Raw genomic sequence first — 25450 nt, forward strand, 5'->3', positions numbered from 1 at the left:
GTTCATTCGCGCTTAACTGTGATGAAGGTGATGATCCGTGACACTCATCACCATTCTCAACCCATGAACGTGTGCCTGACAACCACCTCCGTTCTATATCAGATTGAATGAGTATCTCTTAGATCTCTTAATCAGAATCTTCGTGGTATAAGCTAGAATTGATGGCGGCATTCACGAGAATCCGGAAAGTCTAAACCTTGTCTGTGGTATTCCGAGTAGGATTCAAGGATTGAATGACTGTGACGAGCTTCAAACTCCTGAAGGCTATGCGTTAGTGACAAACGCAAAGGAATCAAGGGATTCTATTCCAACCGGATCGAGAACCAACCGGTGATTAGCCGTGCTGTGGCAGAGCGCGTGAGCGTAGTTTTCACTTGAAGGATGGAAGGTAGCCATTGACAACGGTGATCCACCAACACACAGCTTGCCATAGGAGGACGTGCGTGCGTGAACAAGAAGACAGAGGAAGCAGAGATTCAGAAGACAAAGCATCTCCAAAACTCCAACATATTCTTCATTACTGCATAACAAGTAACCTTTAATCCATGCTCTCTTGTTTATTTGCAATTCAACTGATAAACATTATTGACTTCCTGACTAAGATTTACAAGATAACCATAGATTGCTTCAAACCAACAATCTCCGTGGGATTCGACCCTTACTCACGTGAGGTATTACTTGGACGACCCAGTGCACTTGCTGGTCAGTGGTACGAGTTGTGAAAAGTGTGATTCACAATTCGTGCACCATTGCCCCATGGACACCGAGGCAGAATAGATGAATTTCAGACGACACTTCATATTGGTGGTCCTGAAAATGTTCATATGCCCAAAAAGTCAACAGACCGTATCTCCATGGCACATACCTCCTGTTCTTACTTGACTTATAGGTATAGCTCACCTTCGTTGAACTCTATCGCCGGGCTCCTGAATGTTCCACTCCGAGCTTATTCTTGAAAGAAAGGGTTCCTCGGGATGGACGAACAACAAGGGGGGAGAAACCTACAAAAGGCACTCCAATGCTTAAGTTAGTACTTGTGTGTGGTATTTCAAAGAAAAGAGTATTTTGCATAACTCAGATGAGTTTCCTTATTTTTTTTTATAGTAGTTGTCCGAGGTATCCATAATTTGTCCGTTACCGAGTTATAGTGGTAACGTTTTAAGGATCATAACGCTTTGATATGATTAATTGGGATTCTAATTGCCGACCTATAATGTATAAGCCGAGCTTTTCGTAACCGATTTGTAACGGTCATATCATAGCCCCAAGCTGAGCCTGATGAAGTTTTAATGAAGCAGGTTGAGCTTAAATTTGTTATAGGTCAGCTTGTATGCTGTGGAGCCCCCAGCTCAATCTTGTTTATTAAAACTTTATTTGAAAAATAAAAAATTTAAAAGTGAAAATTAGAATTCGAAAAGTTTGGAGAGAGAATAGAAAATCATTTAATGAAGTGTGTGCTTATTGAGTTGACGTCGGTTATATTTCCCATGCCATAAATAACGTTAGATTGAATGAATGGTAGAGATTGAAGGTATAGTTTCAAGGATTTAATAAACTTCTTTGGAATTAATACATTTTGGGATCACAACTGTGTTCATAAAAACAAAAGGTGGAACACAACAGTTTCGGAAGGTGTTAAAGCATGAGTAAAAGAGGTTAGTGCATGCCATTGTTTTTGAAATTCTTTTTTTTTTTTGAGTATTGAGTGTGGAAAAAATGAGTGAGGCGCAAAAGAAAGATGATGGTTCGTATAATTGGGTGGGGGAGGATGTAAAAATTCGTGGTTCGCTGTTTGTTGATCAAGATAGTGTAAATGAAATTTATAGACATAAGGTAACCAGGGTAGGTTCTGGTATTAACTTGGTATTGTTGCCATGTTTGAGGTCTGAAAGAGTTTTTCACTGTAAAAATGATTTTGAGTGTTTTTATATTTACAATTATTTGTTGTAAGAGCTGTATGTAAAACTACCTTTTACGGAATTTGAGTGTTCTGTGTTGTGGCAATTAAACTGCGCCCCTCTCAACTTCATCCGAACGGATGGACATTTCTGAGATGCCTCAAAATTTTGATGGAGTTTTTGGAGTTGGAACCGAATTTGAGTTTGTTTTTTCCATTGTTCCAAGCCAAGGGGTGCGGAAAGGTGTTTGGGTGAACCTTAACAGTTTTCCAGGTATCAGTATGTTTAAGTTATATAAATCTTCATTCAAAGATTTTAAAGAAATGTTTTGAATGTGAAAAATGTGGACAAAGAATTTCTGTTTTATTTAGATGAGCATTTGTATGAGAAATTCCCTTTGTATTGGTGCCTCCAACCTGTTCATGTTCTTAGTCCTGATGTTATTAGTGGTAGGGATACCTGTATAATAGAATTTCTAATGACTCACATTAGAAATGGAGATTTGATTTCGATTTATGATATTTTCCCGTGGGAAGAAGACAAAGAGTCTGTTGTGAAGTACATGGGTAAGTGATTTTGATTTTAGTTGTGAAAGTGAAGTTACTCTTATCACGTTCTGATTTCGGTTTTGATTTTCCAGGTGAGAAATATACCGCGTTACTGCGACTGCTTTAAGGGCTCGACTAAGGAGCCAAAATATGGATAAAGAGGGGTCGTCATTGAACTCCATAATTGATTTGGAAGGGGAGGTCAATCAACCTAAAAGGAAACTGATTAAGTTTAAGAAGAGGAAAACGGATGTGAACCCTGTAGTTGATGGAGTAGATGGGGGTGGGTAAGGGTATATCACTGGACGAAGTTACAAACTGGGGTGTGAATCAGGAGAGGTTGCATTCTTTTTCTGACGTTGGAGACGTGACTTTTATATGGCATAAGAATTTTCCAGTTGCGGTTGTTACCGACGAGGTGTTACAGTCTCCGTTGGATGTGCAATTGGCTATGGATATTGGTGATGTTGCAATTGACCAGTATATGCAGGTACATCAATATAATATGATTTCTTATTTTTTTTAATATACAGAGCATAATTTTTCGTGTTTTAGGTACTCGGACTCCAGTTGGCCAGTATTGGTTAGAGTCAAGAGAAGAAGCATAGAAGGTTGATAGAGAATAAGGATTTTGAAGTTCTTAAGAGTGAACTTGCCGAAAATAAGAAGTTGGTATCCGAGCTGAAGGAACAGATCGGTTTGAAGGATGAAGAGCTAAAAACTCTAAGGGATAGTTGTGATAAAAGTTCCCAATCGCTAAAGAAATATGAAAAATATATTGAAAGTATCCAAAAGCAATTAATTGAGACCACTGAAAAAATGAAGACTTTGGAAAAAAAAGGAAACCGAGATTCTTGACGCCTTTGTGGAAGGATTTGGGAGAGTTGTTAATCAAGCTAAACTGTTGGCACCCGAGCAGGATTTTAGTGCAATGGATCCGGCGAAGCTTGTGCATAATGGTATGCTTATTGATGATGAGGAGGTGGCTCCAGAAGAGGAGGGTGAGACTGGGGCAGATAGCTAATCTTTTAATTACAAATGGAGATTTGATTTTTTGAATTTTGCCTAATATCGCTTGGTTGTAATATATTGAACTTTTTATTACTTTAGTTTGATAAACTAAATGTTTTTTGATCCCCTAATATTATGTTGATAACATTAGGAATGTTTGGATTGTGTAATTGATCTTGTTGGTGTGTTTGACACGAAGTTGGTATTTGTATGTTTAGAAGCTTCATGAGGTTGATTGATTTTTAGTATATTCGAAGATAGAATATAGGTCAGGAAATTGATTGATCCTGATGAAAATAGAATTCTATTGATTGTATCGATGGCTAATATGCCAAGCATGTACAAAAGAATATTTGATAATTGTTAATGAAGAGACAAATTTAGACATAATTTGGAAAGAGTAATGCGTAATAAGTAGTGATAAATTTATAACCTTTGAATACAAAGGCACAGGTAGGCTTGCCTCGTTAAAACCTCTCCAAGCAAAATCCTTGTGGAAAAAATCTTGTGAGTAGAAAAAAGGGTACAAGCCTGACCCTGCTCTAACTATAATAAAGTTTTAAAGAAGAGACATTCCAAGTGTTCGGTATAACAGTACCATCAAGTGATTGTAGACGGTAAGCACCGTTACCTAATACTTCCATTATTCGAAAGGGACCATCCCAGTTTGTTGCTAATTTGTCGTGAGCAGGGGGTTTCCTGATTTGCTCTGCTTTTCTCAAGACTAAGTCGTTTTATTGGAAAGATCTTGGTTTAAGGTGTTGGTTGTACTGCCGAGCTATATGCAATTGCATAGCTCGGTGATGAATCTTTGTTGGACTGCAAACTTCTTCAATAACATCAAGGTCATGTTTTCGAGCCTCATTGTCTTTGTGGAGGTCAAAAAGCTGTGTTCGGAGTGAGGATTGTGAGATCTCTATGGGGATCATTGCTTCTGAACCGTATACTAGTCAGAATGGTGTTTTCTTTGTTGTTGAGTGAATAGTGGTATTGTACCCCCAAATTACCTCGGGAACTAGGTTGGCCCAAAGTCCCTTGGCGTTTCAAGCTTTTTTTAGGGCATGTAGGAGGACTTTATTCGCGGCCTCTGCTAATCCATTTATTTGTGGATGTTCTATGGTGCACGAAATTGTGATCACACCTTTCACAACTCCGCACAACTAACCAGCAAGTGCATTGGGTCGTCCAAGTAATACCTTACGTGAGTGAGGGTCGATCCCATGGAGATTGTCGGGTTTAAGCAAGCTATGGTTATCTTGTAAATCTTAGTCAGGAGATTAATGATAAAAATGATTTCGTTATGAAAAGTAAATAATATGAATTAAATGGTACTTGTGATTCAGTAATGAGGAACAGGTTGAGGTTCCAGAGATGCTCTGTTGTCTGAATCTCTACTTTCCTACTGTCTTCTTCTCCAAACAGGCATGGCTTCCTTCAATGGCAAGCTGTATGATCCCCTCGGATGAAAAATACCATGTACGATCTCTGCACGGCTAATCAACTGTCGAATTTCTCGTCTCGGGTGAAAAATACCAGGTACAGCTACCGCACGGCTAATCATCTGTCGGTTCTCACTAGCATCGGAATAGGATCTCTATATCCTTTTGCACACTGTCACTGCACTCAACATTCGCAAGTTTGAAGCTCGTCACAATCATCCCTTTCCAGATCCTACTCGGAATACCACAGACAAGGTTTAGACTTTCTGGATCCCAAGAATGCTGCCAATGGTTCTAGCCTATACCACGAAAATTCTGATCCTACGGACTCGGTCCGTGGATCAGAGACCCAAGAGATACGCACTCAAGCTGTCGCCCAATGACTATGTTGAGCTCAGATAGAACGGGAGTGGTTGTTAGGCACGCGTTCATAAATGTGAGAATAATGATGAGTGTCACAGATCATCATCTTCTCCAGATTGAAGTACGAGTGATTATCTTAGAATAAGCGTGATTGAATAGGAAACAGTAGTAATTGCATTAATCCATTGAAACACAGCAAAGCTCCTGATGAGCGGATAATTTGTACGCTTTTTGGCATTGTTTTTAGTATGTTTTTAGTAGGATCTAGTTACTTTTAGGGATGTTTTCATTAATTTTTATGTTAAATTTATATTTATGGACTTTACTATGAGTTTGTGTGTTTTTCTGTGATTTCAGGTATTTTCTGGCTGAAATTGAGGGACTTGAGCAAAAATCAGATTCAGAGGTTGAAGAAGGACTGCTGATGCTGTTGGATTCTAACCTCCCTGCACTCAAAGTGGATTTTCTGGAGCTACAGAACTCAAAATGGCGCGCTTCCAATTGCGTTGGAAAGTAGACATCCAGGGCTTTCCAGCAATATATAATAGTCTATACTTTAAACGAGTTTAGAAGACGTAAAAGGGCGTTGAAGGCCAGTTCTACGCTGCTGTCTGGAGTTAAACGCTAGAAACAAGTCACAAACCAGAGTTGAACGCCAGAAATACGTTACAACCTGGCGTTCAACTCCAGAAAGAGCCTCTGCATGTATAACATTCAAGCTCAGCCCAAGCACACACCAAGTGGGCCCCGGAAGTGGATTTATGCATCAATTACTTACTCCTGTAAACCCTAGTAGCTAGTTTATTATAAACAGGACTTCTTACTATTGTATTAGACATCTTCGGATCATCCTGAGTTTTATCTTTGGATTATCTTTTGATCTATTGATCACGTTTGGGGGCTGGCCATTCAGCCATGCCTGGACCATTATCACTTATGTATTTTCAACGGTAGAGTTTCTACACTCCATAGATTAAGGTGTGGAGCTCTGTTGTTCCTCAAAGATTAATGCAAAGTACTACTGTTTTCTATTCAATTAATCTTATTTCGCTTCTAAGATATTCATTCGCTCTTCAACCTGAATGTGATGAATGTGACAATCATCATCATTCCCTATGAACGCGTGCCTGACAACCACTTCCGTTCTACCTTCGACTGAATGAGTATCTCTTAGATCTCTTAATCAGAATCTTCGTGGTGTAAGCTAGAATGATGGCGGCATTCAAGAGAATCCGGAAAGTCTAAACCTTGTCTGTGGTATTCCGAGTAGGATTCAATAATTGAATGACTGTGACGAGCTTCAAACTCGCGAGTGCTGGGCGTAGTGACAGACGCAAAAGGAGGGTGAATCCTATTCCAGCATGATCGGGAACCTCAGATGATTAGCCATGCCGTGACAGGGCATCTTGGACCATTTTCACAAGAGGAGGGGATGTAGCCACTGACAACGGTGATGCCCTTGCATAAAGCCAGCCATGGAAAGGAGTAAGACTGATTGGATGAAGGCAGCAGGAAAAGCAGAGGTTCAGAGGAACGAAAACATCTCTATACGCTTATCTGAAATTCTCACCAATGAATTACATAAGTGTTTCTATCCTTCTTTTATTAATAATTTTTGAAAACTACATAACTATTTTATATCCGCCTGACTGAGATTTACAAGGTGACCATAGCTTGCTTCATACCAACAATCTCCGTGGGATTCGACCCTTACTCACGTAAAGTATTACTTGGATGACCCAGTGCACTTGCTGGTCAGTTATACGAAGTTGTGAAGATATGTTTAGACCTTGGTTCTGTGCATCCGTTTTTGGTGCCATCGCCAGGGAATCAATTTCGTATAATAATTCACAACCTGAGTAACAATTTCGCATACCAAGTTTTTGGCGCCGTTGCCGGGGATTGTTCGAGTTTGGACAACTGACGGTTCATCTTGTTGCTCAGATTAGGTAACTTTCTTTCTGTTTTATTTTCAAAAAGTTTTCAAAAAAAAAAATTTTTTTTTTCAAAAATCTTTCAAAAATTTTTCCTTTGTTTTCGAAAAAATTTTAAAAAAAATAAAAATGTTTTCAAAAAAATATTTTTCTTCAGAATTTTTAAGAATGAATTCTAGTGTTTCATAAGGCATGTTGAAGCCTGGTTGGCTGTAAAGCCACGACTGTAGGACATGTCAGGCGTGTCACGTCTGAGTTACATACTAAAGCTTGGCTGGCTATTAAGCCATGCCTGACCCTTTGATTGGAGCTTTAGACTAAAGAGCATAAGATTCCTGGAATTCATATTAAAAATTTTGGAATCCTTATTTTTCTTTTTTTAAAAAAATGATTTTCGAAAAAAATTAAAAGAAAATACAAAAAAAAATTATAAAATCACAAAAATCAAAAATATTTTCATATTTCTTGTTTGAGTCATGTGTCATGTTATAAGTTTGGTGTCAATTGCATATTCATATTGCATCTTTCGAAAATTGCATTCATGCATGTGTTCTTCATGATCTTCAAGTTGTTCTTGGTAAGTCTTCTTGTTTGATCTTGATGTCTTATTTTGTGTTGTACGATGTTTTTCATATGCATTCTTGAATTCTTAGTGCCTAAGCATTAAAGATTTCTAAGTTTGGTATCTTGCATGTTTTCTTTGCATTAAAAAAATTTTTTCAAAAATGTGTTCTTGATGTTCATCATGATCTTCATAGTGTTCTTGGTGTTCATCTTGACGTTCATAGTGTTCTTGCATGCATTCCTTGTTTTGATTCAAAAATAAAAGAGAAAAACATGAAAATGATGTTTTAATTTTTCTCTCTCATCATAAAAATTCAAAAATAAAAAAAAATATCTTTCCCTTCTTCTCTCTCATAAATTCAAAAATTAGATTTGACTTTTTCAAAAATTTTTAAAATTCAATTGTTTCTTATGAGTCAAATCAAATTTTCAATTTAAAAATCTTATCTTTTTCAAAATCTTTTTCAAAAATCAAATCTTTTTCATTTTTCTTAGTTATTTTCGAAAATTTTAAAAATATTTTTCAAAAAATCTTTTTCTTAATTTTACATCATATTTTCGAAAATAACATCATCAATTAAAGTTTTGATTCAAAAATTTCAAGTTTGTTACTTGTTAAGAAAGATTCAAACTTTAAGTTCTAGAATCATATCTTGTGATTTCTTGTGAATCAAGTCATTAATTGTGATTTTCAAAATCAAATCTTTTTCAAAAACTAATTTCTATCATATCTTTTCAAAAATATCTTCTTATCTTATCTTTTTCAAAAAAATTTTGATTTCAAAATATCTTTTCTAACTTCCTAACTTCTTATCTTTTCAAAATTTGTTTCAACTAACTAACTAACTTTTTGTTTGTTTCTTACCTTTTTCAAAACTACCTAACTAACTCTCTCTCTCTAATTTTCGAAAATATCTTCCCTCTTTTTCAAAAATTCTTTTTAATTAACCAATTATTTTAATTTTTTATTTTAATTTTCAAAAATTTCTAACCTTTTTCAAAAACTATTTTCAAAAATCACTAACTCTTTTTCAATAATTATTTTCGAAAATCCTCTCCCTCTCTCATCTTATTCTATTTATTTATTCATCTACTAACATCTCTTCCTCACATCACTCACCAAATTCGAACCCTCTCTTCTATCTGTGTTCGAATTTTCTCTCTTCTTGTCCTCTTCTACTAACAATAAGGAACCTCTTTACTGTGACATAGAGGATTCCTCTTCTTTTCTTTTTCTCTTCTCTTTCTTATGAGCAGGAACAAAGAAAAAGGCATTCTTGTTGAAGCTGATCCAGAACCTGAAAGGACTCTGAAGAGAAAACTAAGAGAAGCTAAATTACAACAATCCAGAGACAACCTTATTGAAAATTTCGAACAAGTAAAGGAGATGGCAGCCGAACCCAACAACAATAATGCAAGGAGAATGCTTGGTGACTTTACTGCACCTAATTCCAATTTACATGGAAGAAGCATCTCCATTCCTACCATTGAAGCAAACAATTTTGAGCTGAAACTTCAGCTAGTTTCTCTGATGCAGCAGAACTGCAAGTTTCATGGACTTCCATCTGAAGATCCTTTTCAGTTCTTAACTGAATTCTTGCAGATCTGTGATATTGTTAAGATTAATGGAGTAAATCCTGAAGTCTACAGGCTCATGCTTTTCCCTTTTGCTGTAAGAGACAGAGCTAGAGTGTGGTTGGACTCTCAACCCAAAGACAGCCTGAACTCTTGGGATAAGTTAGTCACGGCTTTCTTAGCCAAGTTCTTTCCTCCTCAAAAGCTGAGCAAGCTTAGAGCTGATGTTCAAACCTTCAGACAGAAAGAAGGTGAATCCCTCTATGAAGCTTGGGAAAGATACAAACAGCTGACCAAAAAGTGTCCTTCTGACATGCTTTCAGAATGGACCATCCTGGATATATTCTATGATGGTTTATCTGAGCTATCAAAGATGTCATTGGATACTTCTGCAGGTGGATCCATTCACCTAAAGAAAACGCCTGCAGAAGCTCAAGAACTCATTGACATGGTTGCTAATAACCAGTTTATGTACACTTCTGAGAGGAATCCTGTGAGTAATGGGACGCCTATGAAGAAGGGAGTTCTTGAAATTGATACTCTGAATGCCATATTGGCTCAGAATAAAATATTGACTCAGCAAGTCAATATGATTTCTCAGAGTCTGAATGGAATGCAAGCTGCATCCAACAGTACTCAAGAGGCTTCTTATGAAAAAGAAGCTTATGATCCTGAGAACCCTGCAATAGCAGAGGTAAATTACATGGGTGAACCATATGGAAACACCTATAATCCATCATGGAGAAATCATCCAAATCTCTCATGGAAGGATCAAAAGCCTCAACAAGGCTTTAATAATGGTGGAAGAAACAGGTTTAACAATAATAAACCTTTTCCATCATCCACTCAGCAACAGACAGAGAACTCTGAACAAAATACCTCTAATTTAGCAAACTTAGTCTCTGATCTATCCAAGGCCACTGTAAGTTTCATGAATGAAACAAGGTCTTCCATTAGAAATTTGGAAGCACAAGTGGGCCATTTGAGTAAAAGGATCACTGAAATCCCTCCTAGTACTCTCCCAAGCAATACAGAAGAGAATCCAAAAGGAGAGTGCAAGGCCATCGACATAAGCACCATGGCCGAACCTGTAAGGGAAGGAGAGGAAGTGAATCCCAAGGAGGAAGACCTCCTGGGACGTCCAGTGATCAATAAGGAGCTTCCCTCTGAGGAACCAAAGGACTTTGAGGCTCATCTAGAGACCATAGAGATTCCATTGAACCTCCTTATGCCATTCATGAGCTCTGATGAGTATTCCTCTTCTGAAGAGAATGAGGATGTTACTGAAGAGCAAGCTGCCAAGTTCCTTGGTGCAATCATGAAGCTAAATGCCAAATTATTTGGCATTGATACTTGGGAAGATGAACCTCCCTTGTTCACTAATGAACTAAGTGATCTGGATCAACTGACATTGCCTCAGAAGAGACAGGATCCTGGAAAGTTCATAATACCTTGTACTATAGGCACCATGATCTTTAAGGCTCTGTGTGACCTTGGTTCAGGGATAAACCTCATGCCCCTCTCTGTAATAGAGAAACTGGGAATCTATGGGGTGCAAGCTGCTAAAATCTCGTTAGAGATGGCAGACAATTCAAGAAAACAGGCTTATGGACAAGTAGAGGACGTGTTAGTAAAGGTTGAAGGCCTTTACATCCTTGCTGATTTCATAGTCCTGGATACTGGAAAGGAAGAGGATGAATCCATCATCCTAGGAAGACCTTTCCTAGCCACAGCAAGAGATGTGATTGATGTGAACAGAGGAGAATTGATCCTTCAAATAAATGAGGACAACCTTGTGTTTACAACTCAAGGATCTCTCTCTGCATCCATAGAGAGGAAGCATAAAAAGCTTCTCTCAAAGCATAGTCAAACAAAGCCCCCACAGTCAAACTCTAAGTTTGGTGTTGGGAGGCCACAACCAAACTCTAAGTTTGGTGTCAAACCCCTATATCCAAACTCTAAGTTTGGTGTTGGGAGGTTTCAACAAAGCTCTGCACATCTGTGAGGCTCCATGAGAGCTCACTGTCAAGCTATTGACATTAAAGAAGCGCTTGTTGGGAGACAACCCAATGTTTATTTATCTAATTTTCATTGTTTTTCATGTTTTATTAGGTTCATGATCATGTGGAGTCACAAAATAAATATAAAAATTGAAAACGGAATCAAAAACAGCAGAAGAAAAATCACACCCTGGAGGAAGACCTTACTGGCATTTAAACGCCAGTAAGAAGCATGTTTTGGGTGTTCAACGCCAGAACAGAGCATGGTTCTGGCGCTGAATGCCAGAAATGGGCAGCATCTGGGCGTTTGAACGCCAGAAATGCACCCTGGAGGAGAGCTGGCGCTGAACGCCCAGAACAAGCATGGTTCTGGCGTTCAACGCCAGAAATAGGCTACAAATGGGCGTTCAACGCCCAGAACAAGCACCAATCTGGCGCTGAACGCCCAAAGTTGTATGCAAGGGAATTTTCCATGCATAATTTGGTGCAAGGTTATAAATCCTTGATCACCTCAGGATCTGTGGACCCCACAGGATCCCCACCTACCTCCACTACTTCTTCTCACCCCTCTTTCACACAATCCCATAAACACTCTTCCCCAAAACCCTTCACCAATCACCTCAATCTCTCTTCCCCATCACCTCTTCACCACTCACAATCCATCCACTCTTCCCCATAAACCTACCTCATAAACTCCACCTACCTTCAAAATTCAAAAACAATTTCCCTCCCATCCCACCCTAAATGGCCGAACCTAACCCACCCTCCCTTCCCTATATATAGCCCTCCATTCTTCTTCATTTTCACACAACACAACCCTCTCTTTCCCTTCTTGGCCGAAAACACCCCCCTCTTCTCCATATTTTCTTCTTCTTCTTCATCTAATTCTTTCTTTTCTTACTCGAGGGCGAGCAATATTCTAAGTTTGGTGTGGTAAAAGCATAAGCTTTTTGTTTTAACATTACCATTGATGGCACCTAAGACCGGAGAATCCTCTAGAAAAGGGAAAGGGAAGATAAAAGCTTCCACCTCCGAGTCATGGGAGATGGAAAGGTTCATCTCCAAAGCCCATCAAGACCACTTCTATGATGTTGTGGCCAAGAAGAAGGTGATCCCCGAGGTCCATTTCAAACTCAAAAGAAATGAGTATCCGGAGATCCGACATGAAATTTAAAGAAGAGGTTGGGAAGTTCTAACAAACCCCATCCAACAAGTCGGCATCCTAATGGTTCAAGAGTTCTATGCTAATGCATGGATCACTAGGAACCATGATCAAAGTAAGAACCCGAACCCAAAGAATTATCTCACCATGGTTCGGGGGAAATACTTAGATTTTAGTCCGGAAAATGTGAGGTTGGCATTCAACTTGCCAAACATGGAAGAGAACGTACGCCCCTACACAAGGAGAGTCAACTTTGATCAAAGGTTGGACCAAGTCCTCATGGACATATGTGTAGAAGGAGCTCAATGGAAGATTGACTCAAAAGGCAAACCGGTTCAACTAAGAAGACTGGACCTTAAGCCTGCAGCTAGAGGATGGTTGGAGTTCATTCAATGCTCAATCATTCCCACTAGCAACCGGTCTGAAGTTACTATAGACCTGGCCATCATGATCCATAGCATCATGATTGGAGAAGAGGTGGAAGTTCATGAGATTATACCTCAAGAACTCTACAAGGTGGCTGACAAGTCCTCCACTATGGCAAGGTTAGCCTTTCCTCACCTCATTTGCCACCTATGCAATTCGGCTGGGATTGACATAGAGGGAGATATCCTCATTAAAGAGGACAAGCCCATCACTAAGAAAAAGATGGAGCAAGCAAGAGAGCCCATTCATGGAGCTCAAGAGGCGCATGAAGCTCATCACCATGAGATCCCGGAGATGCCTTAAATGCATTTTCCTCCACAAAACTATTGGGAGAAAATCAATACCTCCCTAGGAGAATTAAGTTCCAACATGGGACAATTAAGGGTGGAACATCAAGAGTACTCCATCATCCTTCATGAAATAAGAGAAGATCAAAAAGCAATGAGGGAGGAGCAACAAAGACAAGGAAGAGACATAGAAGAGCTCAAGGACATCATTGGTTCCTCAAGAAGGAAACGCCACCATCACTAAGGTGGACTCATTCCTTGTTCTTACATTCTCTGTTTTTCGTTTTCTATGTTAAGTGCTTATCTATGTTTGTGTCTTCATTACATGATCATTAGTATTTAGTAACTTTGTTTTAAAGTTATGAATGTCCTATGAATTCATCACCTCTCTTAAATGAAAACTGTTTTAATTCAAAAGAACAAGAAGTACATGAGTTTCGAATTTATCCTTGAACTTAGTTTAATTATATTGATGTGGTGACAATGCTTCTTGTTTTCTGAATGTACGCTTGAACAGTGCATATGTCTTTTGAAGTTGTTATTTAAGAATGTTAAATATGTTGGCTCTTGAAAGAATGATGACTAGGAAACATGTTATTTGATAATCTGAAAAATCATAAAAATGATTCTTGAAGCAAGAAAAAGCAGCAAAGAAAAAAATCTTGCAGAAAAAAAAAATAGGCGAAAAAAAATATAGAAATAAAAAGCTAGCAGAAAAAGCCAAAGCTCTTAAAACCAAGAGGCAAGAGCAAAAAGCCAATAACCCTTAAAACCAAAAGGCAAGGGTAATAAAAAGGATCCCAAGGCTTTGAGCATCAGTGGATAGGAGGGCCTAAAGGAATAAAATCCTGGCCTAAGTGGCTAAACCAAGCTGTCCCTAACCATGTGCTTGTGGCGTGAAGGTGTCAAGTGAAAACTTGAGACTGAGCGGTTAAAGTCAAGGTCCAAAGCAAAAAAAGAGTGTGCTTAAGAACCCTGGACACCTCTAATTGGGGACTTTAGCAAAGCTGAGTCACAATCTGAAAAGGTTCACCCAATTATGTGTCTGTGGCATTTATGTATCCGGTGGTAATACTGGAAAACAAAGTGCTTAGGGCCACGGCCAAGACTCATAAAATAGCTGTGTTCAAGAATCATCATACTGAACTAGGAAAATCAATAACACTATCTGAACTCTGAGTTCCTATAGATGCCAATCATTCTGAACCTCAATGGATAAAGTGAGATGCCAAAACTATTCAAGAGGCAAAAAGCTATAAGTCCCGCTCATATGATTGAAGCTATATTTCATTGATAGTTTGGAATTTATAGTATATTCTCTTCTTTTTATCCTATTTGATTTTCAGTTGCTTAGGGACAAGCAACAATTTAAGTTTGGTGTTGTGATGAGCGGATAATTTGTACGCTTTTTGGCATTGTTTTTAGTATGTTTTTAGTAGGATCTAGTTACTTTTAGGGATGTTTTCATTAGTTTTTATATTAAATTCATATTTCTGGACTTTACTATGAGTTTGTGTGTTTTTCTGTGATTTCAGGTATTTTCTGGCTGAAATTGAGGGACTTGAGCAAAAATCAGATTCAGAGGTTGAAGAAGGACTGCTGATGCTGTTGGATTCTGACCTCCCTGCACTCAAAGTGGATTTTCTGGAGCTACAGAACTCAAAATGGCGCACTTCCAATTGCGTTAGAAATTAGACATTCAGGGCTTTTCAGAAATATATAATAGTCGATACTTTGAACGAGTTTAGACGACGTAAAAGGGCATTGAACGCCAGTTCTACGCTGGTGTCTGGAGTTAAACGCCAGAAACAAGTCACAAACCAGAGTTGAACGCCAGAAATACGTTACAACCTGGCGTTCAACTCCAGAAAGAGCCTCTGCACGTATAACATTCAAGCTCAGCCCAAGCACACACCAAGTGGGCCCCGAAAGTGGATTTATGCATCAATTACTTACTCCTGTAAACCCTAGTAGCTAGTTTATTATAAATAGGACTTCTTACTATTGTATTAGACATCTTCGGATCATCCTGAGTTTTATCTTTGGATTATCTTTTGATCTATTGATCACGTTTGGGGGCTGGCCATTCAGCCATGCCTGGACCATTATCACTTATGTATTTTCAACGGTAGAGTTTCTACACTCCATAGATTAAGGTGTGGAGCTCTGCTGTTCCTCAAAGATTAATGCAAAGTACTACTGTTTTCTATTCAATTAATCTTATTTCGCTTCTAAGATATTCATTCGCTCTTCAACCTGAATGTGATGAACATGACAATCATCATCATTCCCTATGAACGCGTGCCTGACAACCACTTCCGTTCTACCTTCGACTGAATGGGTATCTCTTAGATCTCTTAATCAGAATCTTCGTAGTGTAAGCTAGAATGATGGCGGCATTCAAGAGAATTCGGAAAGTCTAAACCTTGTCTGTGGTATTCCGAGTAGGATTCAATGATTGAATGACTGTGACGAGCTTCAAACTCGCGAGTGCTGGGCGTAGTGACAGACGCAAAAGGAGGATGAATCCTATTCCAGTATGATCGGGAACCTCAGATGATTAGCCATGCCATGACAGGGCATCTTGGACCATTTTCACAAGAGGAGGGAATGTAGCCACTGACAACGGTGATGCCCTTGCATTAAGCCAGCCATGGAAAGGAGTAAGACTGATTGGATGAAGGCAGCAGGAAAAGCAGAGGTTCAGAGGAATGAAAGCATCTCTATACGCTTATCTGAAATTCTCACCAATGAATTACATAAGTGTTTCTATCCTTCTTTTATTAATAATTTTCGAAAACTACATAACTATTTTATATCCGCCTGACTGAGATTTACAAGGTGACCATAGCTTGCTTCATACTAACAATCTCTGTGGGATTCGACCCTTACTCACGTAAGGTATTACTTGGACGACCCAGTGCACTTGCTGGTCAGTTATGCGAAGTTGTGAAGATATGTTTAGACCTTGGTTCTGTGCATCCGTTTTTGGTGCCATCGCCAGGGAATCAATTTCGTACAATAATTCACAACCTAAGTAACAATTTCGCATACCAGCTCCTCACCCCCACCTATGGGTTTAGAGACTCATGCCATCAGAGATACAATATGAAATGTAAAAAAATGTCGTGATCCCTGAATGAATCTCTAAAAGTAGTTTTTATACTAAACTAGTAACTTAGGTTTACAGAAAAATGAGTAACTAAGTGCAGATAGTGCAGAAATCTACTTCTGGGACCCACTTGGTGAGTGTTTGGGCTGAGCTTTCAAGCTTTCACGTGATTATGCCTCAAATTGGAGTCAAACGCCACCGTGGGTGCCAAAATGGGTGTTTAACGCCAAGAAGTATGCCAGTTCTGGCGTTTTACGCTAGAAAGTTTTTGGCTGGCGTTTAACGCCAGTTTGGGCCATTAAATCTCAGGAAAAGTATGGAATATTATATATTACTGGAAAGCCCAAGATGTCTAATTTCCAACGCAATTGAGAGCGCGCCAATTGGGCTTCTGTAGCTCCAGAAAATTCATTTCGAGTGCAGGAGGGTCAGAATCCACCAGCATCTGCAGTCCTTTCTCAGCCTCTGAATCAGATTTTTGCTCAGGTCCCTCAATTTCAGCAAGAAAATACCTGACACTATAGAAAAATACACAAACTCATAGTAAAGTCCAGAAATGTGATTTTTGAAGAAAAACTAATAAAAATATAATAAAAAGTAACTAAAATATACTAAAAACTACCTAAAAATAATGCTAAAAGGGGTATAAATTATCCGCTCATCATTCTACTGAAGAGAAGTGTTGTTTGATTCCTAAATTCTACAAAGAATATTTGAAGATGTTATTGGCAAACTGGTGACCATTATTTGTGATAATGTGCCAAGGTATGCCGAATCGACAAATAATGTGTTTCCAGACAGAAGAAATCATTTCCTGGGATGCAATTTTTGCTAGAGGTAGGGCTTCTATCCATTTCGAGAAGTAATCGATAGCGACAATAAAAAATTTTACCTGTCTAGGTGCTAAGGGGAAGGGGCCGAGTATATCAAGCCCCCAGTGGTTGAAAGGCCAACTTACTTCAGAGTTATGTAGTTCCTCAACTGGAAAGTGTGTGATCAAGTCGTGCTTTTGACAACTTGGGCATGTTTTGACCTTTTTGATGCAATCATTCTGTAGTATTGGCCAGTAATTACCTACTCGTAAGATCTTGGAGGATAAGCTCCGTGCCCCAACATGTGTTCCACATATACCTTCGTGAGCCTCGGCTAGTGGAGCTTTGCCTCTGACCTGGATAAACACTTTAACAAAGGACGAGAAAAACCTCGCCGATATAAGGAGTTGTTGTATATGGTGAAGAATGATGCATATCGTCAGAATTTTTGAGCATCAGTGGTTTCTTGTGGGATGATTCCAGATTTGATATATTTGATGTACGGCATCCTCCAATCCTCAGCCTGTACTAAACTCAAAATTTCTGTTAAATTTACACTTGGAGTAGAAAGTGTAGATCGATAAAGAGATGAAGTGGGTGCTTGTGAACTAGCAAGCTTTGATAAAATATCAGCTCGGTGGTTGCTTTCTCGGGGTATATGATTGATTTCGAATTTTGAAAAATTCGAGATCAATGTTTTCACAACATCAAGGTATTTTCCCAGCAATGGATCTTTGACTTGAAAGAGATTGTTTACCTGCTGCACCACTAGCAATGAATCACAGAATACCTTGATTTCCGAGATATTTAACTCTGTTGCTAGTTTGAGGCCAGCAATCAGGGATTTGTATTCAGTCTGATTGTTACTAGCTTTGAAAGAGAGATGTAGAGACTGTTCGATCATAAATCCTTGGCCGTCTTCAAGCAGAACCCCAGCACCACACCCTTGCGGATTTGAGGATCTGTCCACATAGAGTGTCCACTCCGTTAGCTGATTCTCTAGGCATGGGGTAGTGAATTCGGCGATAAAGTCTGCTAGGTATTGGGATTTGACCGGCCCTCTGCTCTGGTATCTGATATCAAACTCTGAAAATTTGGTAGACCATTTAATAAGTCGGCCTGCAAGCTCGGGCTTGTGCAACACCTGTCGGAGAGGTTGATCTGTTTTGACAGTGATACTATGACTCTGAAAATATGGCTGAAGACACCAAGCTGAAAAGATTAAAGTGAGAGCTAATTTCTCAATTTTCGAGTAGTGAAGCTCGGCATTCTACAGGCACTTGCTGATAAAGTAAATCGGTTGTTGCTGCTTTTGTCTTTTTGCTACAAGTACAGAACTTATTGCCCAGTCAGTAATAGATAAATATAAGTAAAGCTCTTTCCATTGTAGGGTTTTTGTAAAATAGGAGGTTTTGAAATTATCGTTTTATGCTAGAAAAAGCTTTTTCGCATTCCTGATTCCAAATAAAATTGTTTTTCTTTTTTAACGTTTAAAAAAAGTGGAAAGATTTGGAGGCTAAGCATGGTAAAAATCTAGCCAAGGCAGCAAGTCTCCCTGTTAGGCGTTGGACCTCTTTAATCGTTTGTGGGCTCGTTATGTCCAAGACTGCTCGGCATTTTTCTGGGTTAGCCTCTATGCCTCGATTTGTGAGTATAAATCCGAGAAACTTGCCCCCTGTACTCCAAAGGCACATTTCTTAGGGTTGAGTCGGATGTTGTATTGTCGGATTTGGTTGATGATCTCCAGCAGGTCATCCAAATGGCTATCGCCGAGCTTTGTTTTAGCTACCATATCGTCGACATACACTTCCAGGTTTTTGCATATTTGATTTGAGAAGACTTTGTCCAAAAGGCATAACCTTATAATAGTAATTTCCATAGGCAGTAATGAATGTAGTTTTATTTTGGTCAGGTGGATGCATTAGAATCTGGTTATAACCAAAATATGCATCCATGAAACTTAAAGTTCTGTATCCTGAAGCACTATCTACTAAAGAGTCAATATAAGGTAAGGGATAAGCATCTTTGGGACATGCTTTGTTGAGATCTGTGAAATCAATACACATGCGTCATTTACTGTTGTGTTTTTTAACCATTACCGCATTCGCCAGCCATGTTGTGAACCGAACTTCTTTGATAAAGCCGGCGTTGATAAGCTACTTGGGTTCTTCCAAGGACGCGTGTTTCTTTTCAATACCCATATTTCTTTTCTTCTGAGTTATAGGTCGGGCAGATGGATCTAATGCCAGTTTGTGAGAAATGCCGAAGGGTAAATTCCGGGCATATCAGTAGGTGTCCACGCAAAGAGGTCAGCGTGTTGTTGTAGAAACTTCTCTAGGGAGAGTTTGTCTTCTGAGCTGAGAGTTGTACCTACATAAGTGAATTTGTCTGGATTATTATCAAAGTAAACTTTCTGCAGGTCCTCTGTTGGCGTAGGCCTTTCAGCGAATTCGGCCCTTGGGTCAAGGTCGACTAGTGCCGGGAGCTCGTTGGTGCTGCTGACGTTGTTGAAATGGGCATCTATAGCTCGGCTTGGTTGTTTAAGGCTGATATTGTAGCATTGGCGAGCTTCCCGATGGTCACTGTGAATGGTAGCGATAAGGTCATCCTGCACGGGAAACTTGACACAAAGATGAATTGTAGATACTATAGCGCCGAACTTATTTAAAAATGGTCGGCCAAGTATTAGGTTATATGGACTAAAACAATCAACAACTAGGAACTGAACATCAGAAGTTTTTTATAAGGGATGCTCACCCAGTGTGGTTTGTAACCACACAGATCCCAACACTGGGACACGTTCACCTAAAAAGCCAACTAGGTCGCCCGTGGTGGGCTGGAGTATATTATCACTGAGTTTCATCTTACAGAAAGTTGAGTAGAATAAGACATCTGCACTGCTACCTGGATCTATGAGTACTTTTCGTATCAACAAGTCTCCGAGCTGGACGGAGATAACCACAGGATCATCTGATGCCTGGAATGTCATTTATAGGAAATGAGACGATGTTCGGTTGTCACTAAGGTTGCCTGCAACTGATAACATAGCTCAGTAGGAGCACTTTCTTGCCGAGCTTGTTGGTCCTCCACCTGTAAAACCTCCTGAAATACAGTTGATAACTCCGCGCGGTTGGTTGGGGTGGCTTGATGTTGCTCGCTCTTTGTATCTGGAATGATGCCCCGCCGAGGTAACGTCAGCGGACGAGCTAATCGCTCTAAATGATAGCCACCGATGTATTTGTCTAAATGAACTTGCCGAGCTAATTGCTCTAGAAGGTCTTTAGCGATGACATACTCGTCAGTGGTATGCCCATGTTTCTGATAAAAGGACCAATATTTTGATTTTTCTACATTCTTGGTATCTTGGTAGGTGCCGGCTTTGCGTAGTGGTTTGATTAGCTTCGAGTTTAGGATCTCCTTAATGATGTCATCCCGTTTAGTGTTAAACTGAGCATATGATTCATATCGAGGTGTTAACTTAAAGGTTTTCTTACTGTCCCAAGCTTTATCGTCTTCTTTGAATTGTGACTTGTCTGCTTTCCAAGCTTGGCGAAGTTCCTCATTATCGATCTGGCCTTTTGCTTTTTCACAGAATTCAGCGAGAGTCTTTGGTTTGGCGACTGCAATGGCCTCCTAGAACTTGCTCAGTCGAAGGCCGCTTTTAAGAGCATGTTGGTGGACTTTAGGATGGAGATCTGGAATGCTCATTGCCACCTTTGTGAAACGGGTCATGTAGTATTTCAAATTTTCATGCTGACCTTGCTTGATTGTGTTCAGGTAGTCCGAGTCGTGGAGGTAGATGGCAGATCCTACAAAATGATCTTCGAAAAGCTTGGCTAGCTCTTGAAACCGAGAAATAGAATCTGCAAGCAAAGAACAAAACCAATCAAGTGCATGATCATCTAAATAAGATGGAAAACAACGACATAAAACAGGATCAGAATCACCATTTACGATCATTATTGATCTGAATTTTTTGAGGTATTTCTTCGGATCTCCCAACTCGTCATAGGGGGTTAGGGTCATTGGGAGAGTAAACCTTCGTGGCAATTCAAAGTTCATAACGTCAGTTGTGAATGGTCTGACAGAATTGTATGGCTCTTTATTTTTGTTTTCTTGCCGAGCTTCTTCGTTTCAGGGAGGGCGAGTCTCTTGAACCCGAATAGTTTCAGAGACATGAGTTGGGTCCGATTGATGTTCCTCATCTTCGGATTGTTCACAGTGATCGTTATTATTTTTTATTCGGGCATTATTCAGTTCAGCAATTTGATCTGCCATTCTTTTATTTTCTACTATCATGCGCTAGTTTGCTTCTGCCATTCGTTGGTTGGCTTGTTGCAATTTGGCTACCATCCAGAGAAGCTTAGATGATGAAGGCGGGTTTGCATCAACCATGGACAAATTGGTTGGTAACGGGGTCAAGAAAAAGGGGAGGGCTTTATATTTTCGGCCCCACGGTGGGTGCCAATTGTTCTTACTTGAGTTCTAGGTATAGCTCGGCTTCGTTGAACTCTGTCGCCGGGCTCCTGAATGTTCCACTCCGAGCTTATTCTTGAAAGAACGGATTCCTCGGGATGAACGAACAACAAGGGGGGAGATACCTGCAAAAGGCACTCCAATGCTTAAGTTAGTACTTGTGTGTGGTATCTTCAAAGAAAAGGAGTATTTCGCATACCTCAGACGAGTTCCCTTGTTTTCGTTTATAGTAGTCGTCCGAGGTATCCATAATTTGTCCGTTACCGAGTTATAGGAGTAACGTTTTAAGGATCATAACGCTTTGATCTGATTAATTGTGATTCTAATTACCACCTATAACTTATAAGCCGAGCCTTTCGTAATCGATTTGTAACAGTTATATCACCTTCAATTCTGGATGTCTCAGACCCCAGCAAATTCAATTGGGCATTTAGTACATTCAAGCAGTTGGACCTAGCGGTGGAAAAATATAAAATCAAGAAGCATGAAACTTGTGGTGGCTGCATGTTCACCCTGATGGTAAGTTTAATTGTTAAACTGCTTGTATATCCTACTTACGTTTATGTTGCACCACTAAACCTTTTAACCTTTCCATCCAGCTATTGTACTTTCAGCGACTGAAGGATAGTCCACTAGATCGATATCAAGAACTAGAGGCATGGGTCACCGCATAGACTGCAGCAGAACTTGAAAAGAAGGCAACTAATGTCCTTGCTCAGATACTAAAGTAGAAGATTTATTCTTTATTCTTTTACTAACGATTTCTTCCGATGGAATTTGGATGATTAATTTCTAACCCATTTGATCTTGACCAATTAGGGTTGCATCGGAGATAAGGCAAAAGTGGGTAAGGAACCCAAGCTTGGAACAAAGAAGAAAGGTGCACACTCTGCATCTAAACAAGGAAGCCTAAAGATGGAATGCAAGACTGCAGCGGTGTACAAGGTAATTCGCCTATTGAAATTTAAATTACTTACAACATGCAAGCTATAGGTGGTTAGATTACATGCTAATTTGATGTGTTTATTTGTAATTGAAAAACTAGAGCCATGTTCCTTTATCCTTTGGATGTTTTGTAAGGTTAAGATTATTGTAATTGTATGTCGAAAATGGTATGGTTATTATTTGCTTTTGTGGATGCATCTAACTAAGGAAGCAAGGAGGAAACCTTTAAAAGACAACCCCCAAAGACATCAGAAAAACCGTCCTTGAACCCAGTTCAAACAAAACTACCAAAAAGCCGTACAGCGGCACAAGAGATGAGTGCATGTTGTTGTGCATATAGGTTGATTTCCTGACACAGTAACTCGAATTTCTAATCAATTTTGTTGGAGTTGGATTTCGTATATCTTTTGTTTTATGTCAGTTGTGTCGGATGTTCGTTTTATATTGTATGAGAATGGTTACTGACGCAGTAATGTAGATGTTAATCTTGGTACCAAAGTGGCCTATTTTGTTTATTGAATTTCTTCCTCTCGTCCTTATTGTGTGTGAAATTTATAACATGTTATTCATTTCATTCTTTTTACCAGTTCAATATTTACAACCAAGGAAACCAGGAAAGGCATGCAGAAAAAGCTGCCCATTGTTAGAGGCAAATCGTGCAGAAGCAAGACAACATCACCTGTAGAGCAAGCTGCCCTAAAGCGCAAGGAGACACCTGTAGTTATTCCCAACTTTGATGATGAAGATAATGATTTGATTACTAAAAGAATGTGCCATTTGTTTCAGAACAACTAGAACCCACATGGTGAGAGCCCAAGAGATGACCTCACCCAAGAGATGACGAGGTCAGTGTTGAATAGCTAAATAACAATGAAATTCCGTTGGAGGCGCAGGAAACGGATCCAGTAACACCATCAGCAGCACTTATTCAACATACTGGATACGATTTTGACAGGCAAGTTCTATGGATTAAAACCTGATGCAGTATCCAGAAGTTGAAGAAATATTGGTAAACACTGAAGAAGATCGGTACACAAAGGCCGATAAAGATGGAAACCCTCCAGACCGTGATGCCAAAGAATTCACGTTGTCACACACTGAGCCCAGGAAAGCCTAGCTTTTCTCTTGGGTTGACTCAGCTTGAGAAGTCACTGATCCCATCCCCTATCACATCAGTACATTTGAGGCTTAAGAATGTCAGGTTGGGCGAGCATAAGGAGAAAAAAGTCTGAGTTTGGATTCTGAACTCGTCCCTCGATAAAGAGCAAGCATTGGCAACCTACAAAGGTAGGCCGCATCTTCAGTTGTTGAGAAAAGATCTATGGACGTTGAAAGCACATGGTTGGGTCAACAACAACATAAGTGACTGAACTCCATGTTGAAGTTAACCTCATTGTGTTGTTCACATTTAATATCATGCATGTAAACTTTACCACGCAGATCATGCAATAAATGTGCTACACATTCAACGATTCACGGGCTATAAGATTCAAACGTGGTTTCTACTGCGTGTGTCTAGGAATATTGGTATAAATACTATAATTTTTTTTGCAATCTTACAGTACCTGTTGCCGTACTGACTGCTTCTTTCATAACAGAAAATGGTGACACAACAGCATAACCTGGATTCCTTCAATAACGGGCCAGTTTTGGTGTTTGTGGGGTTGGGTCTAAACTTCGAAGAGGATACCAAGTTCTTCAACAAAGTCGATGCAACCACGAGAAAATGGGTGAGACATCAGTCTGTTTTATGTATTTCATGTTATACCATATTCAGATAAGTTGAACATATTTATCCAGGTTAATTGTTCTGCCTAATTTGCTAAGTTTGTCTCGAATATGCTAAAATTTGCTGGCTGTGTTTTCTTTACGGACTTATTAAATCATACTTATTAATTTTAGGAGGGGTTTGGATGTTCAGTTCACCATGAGATAGGATGATTGTTTCAGTTGAGAAGGGTATGTTCATTTTATCCATACTCTGACAATTTCATTGATTGGTTATACATGCAACAGACTGGTAGGTTTTTGTTGTAATCTGAAGTGGTTGTCACATATCTTGATTTCAATTAGGTCCTAGCAATCGCAATGGGAGTTAACTGATTCAGATACGGTACATTATGATGCATGTAATACGATGCAGTCAAGTATTGAATGTTTTGTACTTTGTGAATTTTTATTGCAGTGATTTATTCCGATGTGTTCACAAGGCCATTGGTGGCTGTATGCGTTTGAGGTGGTAAGGAAAAAGGTGTTGGTAATTGATAGTTTGCATGCTGAACAACCCGATGATTGACGGAAAAAACTCGATGCATATTGATGAGCGGATATTTTATACGCTTTTTGGCATCATTTTCATATAGTTTTTAGTATGTTTTGTTTAGTTTTTATTAAGTTTTTATAGATTTTAGTGTTAAATTCACATTTTTGGATTCTACTATGAGTTTTTGTGTTTTTGTACAATTTCAGGTAATTTCTTGCTGAAATTGAGGAGTTGTGGTGCATGGAATTGCGATCTTCAATGGCGCACATAAACTTGGTACGCACGTTCATAATCTCAATTCTCTTGTCACAACTCCGCACAACTAACCAGCAAGTGCACTAGGTCGTCCAAGTAATAAACCTTACATGAGTAAGGGTCGATCCCACGGAGATTGTCGGTTTGAAGCAAGCTATGGTAATCCTTGTAAATCTCAGTCAGGCAGATTCAAATGGTTATGGAGATTTGATAATATAATAAAATATAAAATAGGATAGAGATACTTATGCAATTCATTGGTAGGAATTTCAGATAAGCGTATGGAGATGCTTTGTTCCTTCTGAATCTCTGCTTTCCTACTGCCTTCATCCAATCATTCATACTCCTTTCCATGGCAAGCTGTATGTTGGGGGATCACC

The 25450-nt window shown here is 39.3% G+C and overlaps 1 non-coding gene across 1 annotated transcript; it reads right to left on the minus strand.

The window, feature by feature from the left end:
- Positions 1–9543: 9543 nt before the first annotated feature.
- On the minus strand, positions 9544–9651 carry LOC148562457 (small nucleolar RNA R71). Its single transcript, XR_015888100.1, has one exon. It is a non-coding gene; the product is annotated as a small nucleolar RNA R71 (small nucleolar RNA).
- Between the last annotated feature and the right edge of the window lie 15799 nt (positions 9652–25450).

The sequence above is a fragment of the Arachis ipaensis genome, chromosome B6 (assembly GCF_059453495.1).
Source record: "Arachis ipaensis isolate K30076 ecotype BB chromosome B6, ASM5945349v1, whole genome shotgun sequence".
Taxonomy (NCBI): Eukaryota; Viridiplantae; Streptophyta; class Magnoliopsida; order Fabales; family Fabaceae; genus Arachis; species Arachis ipaensis.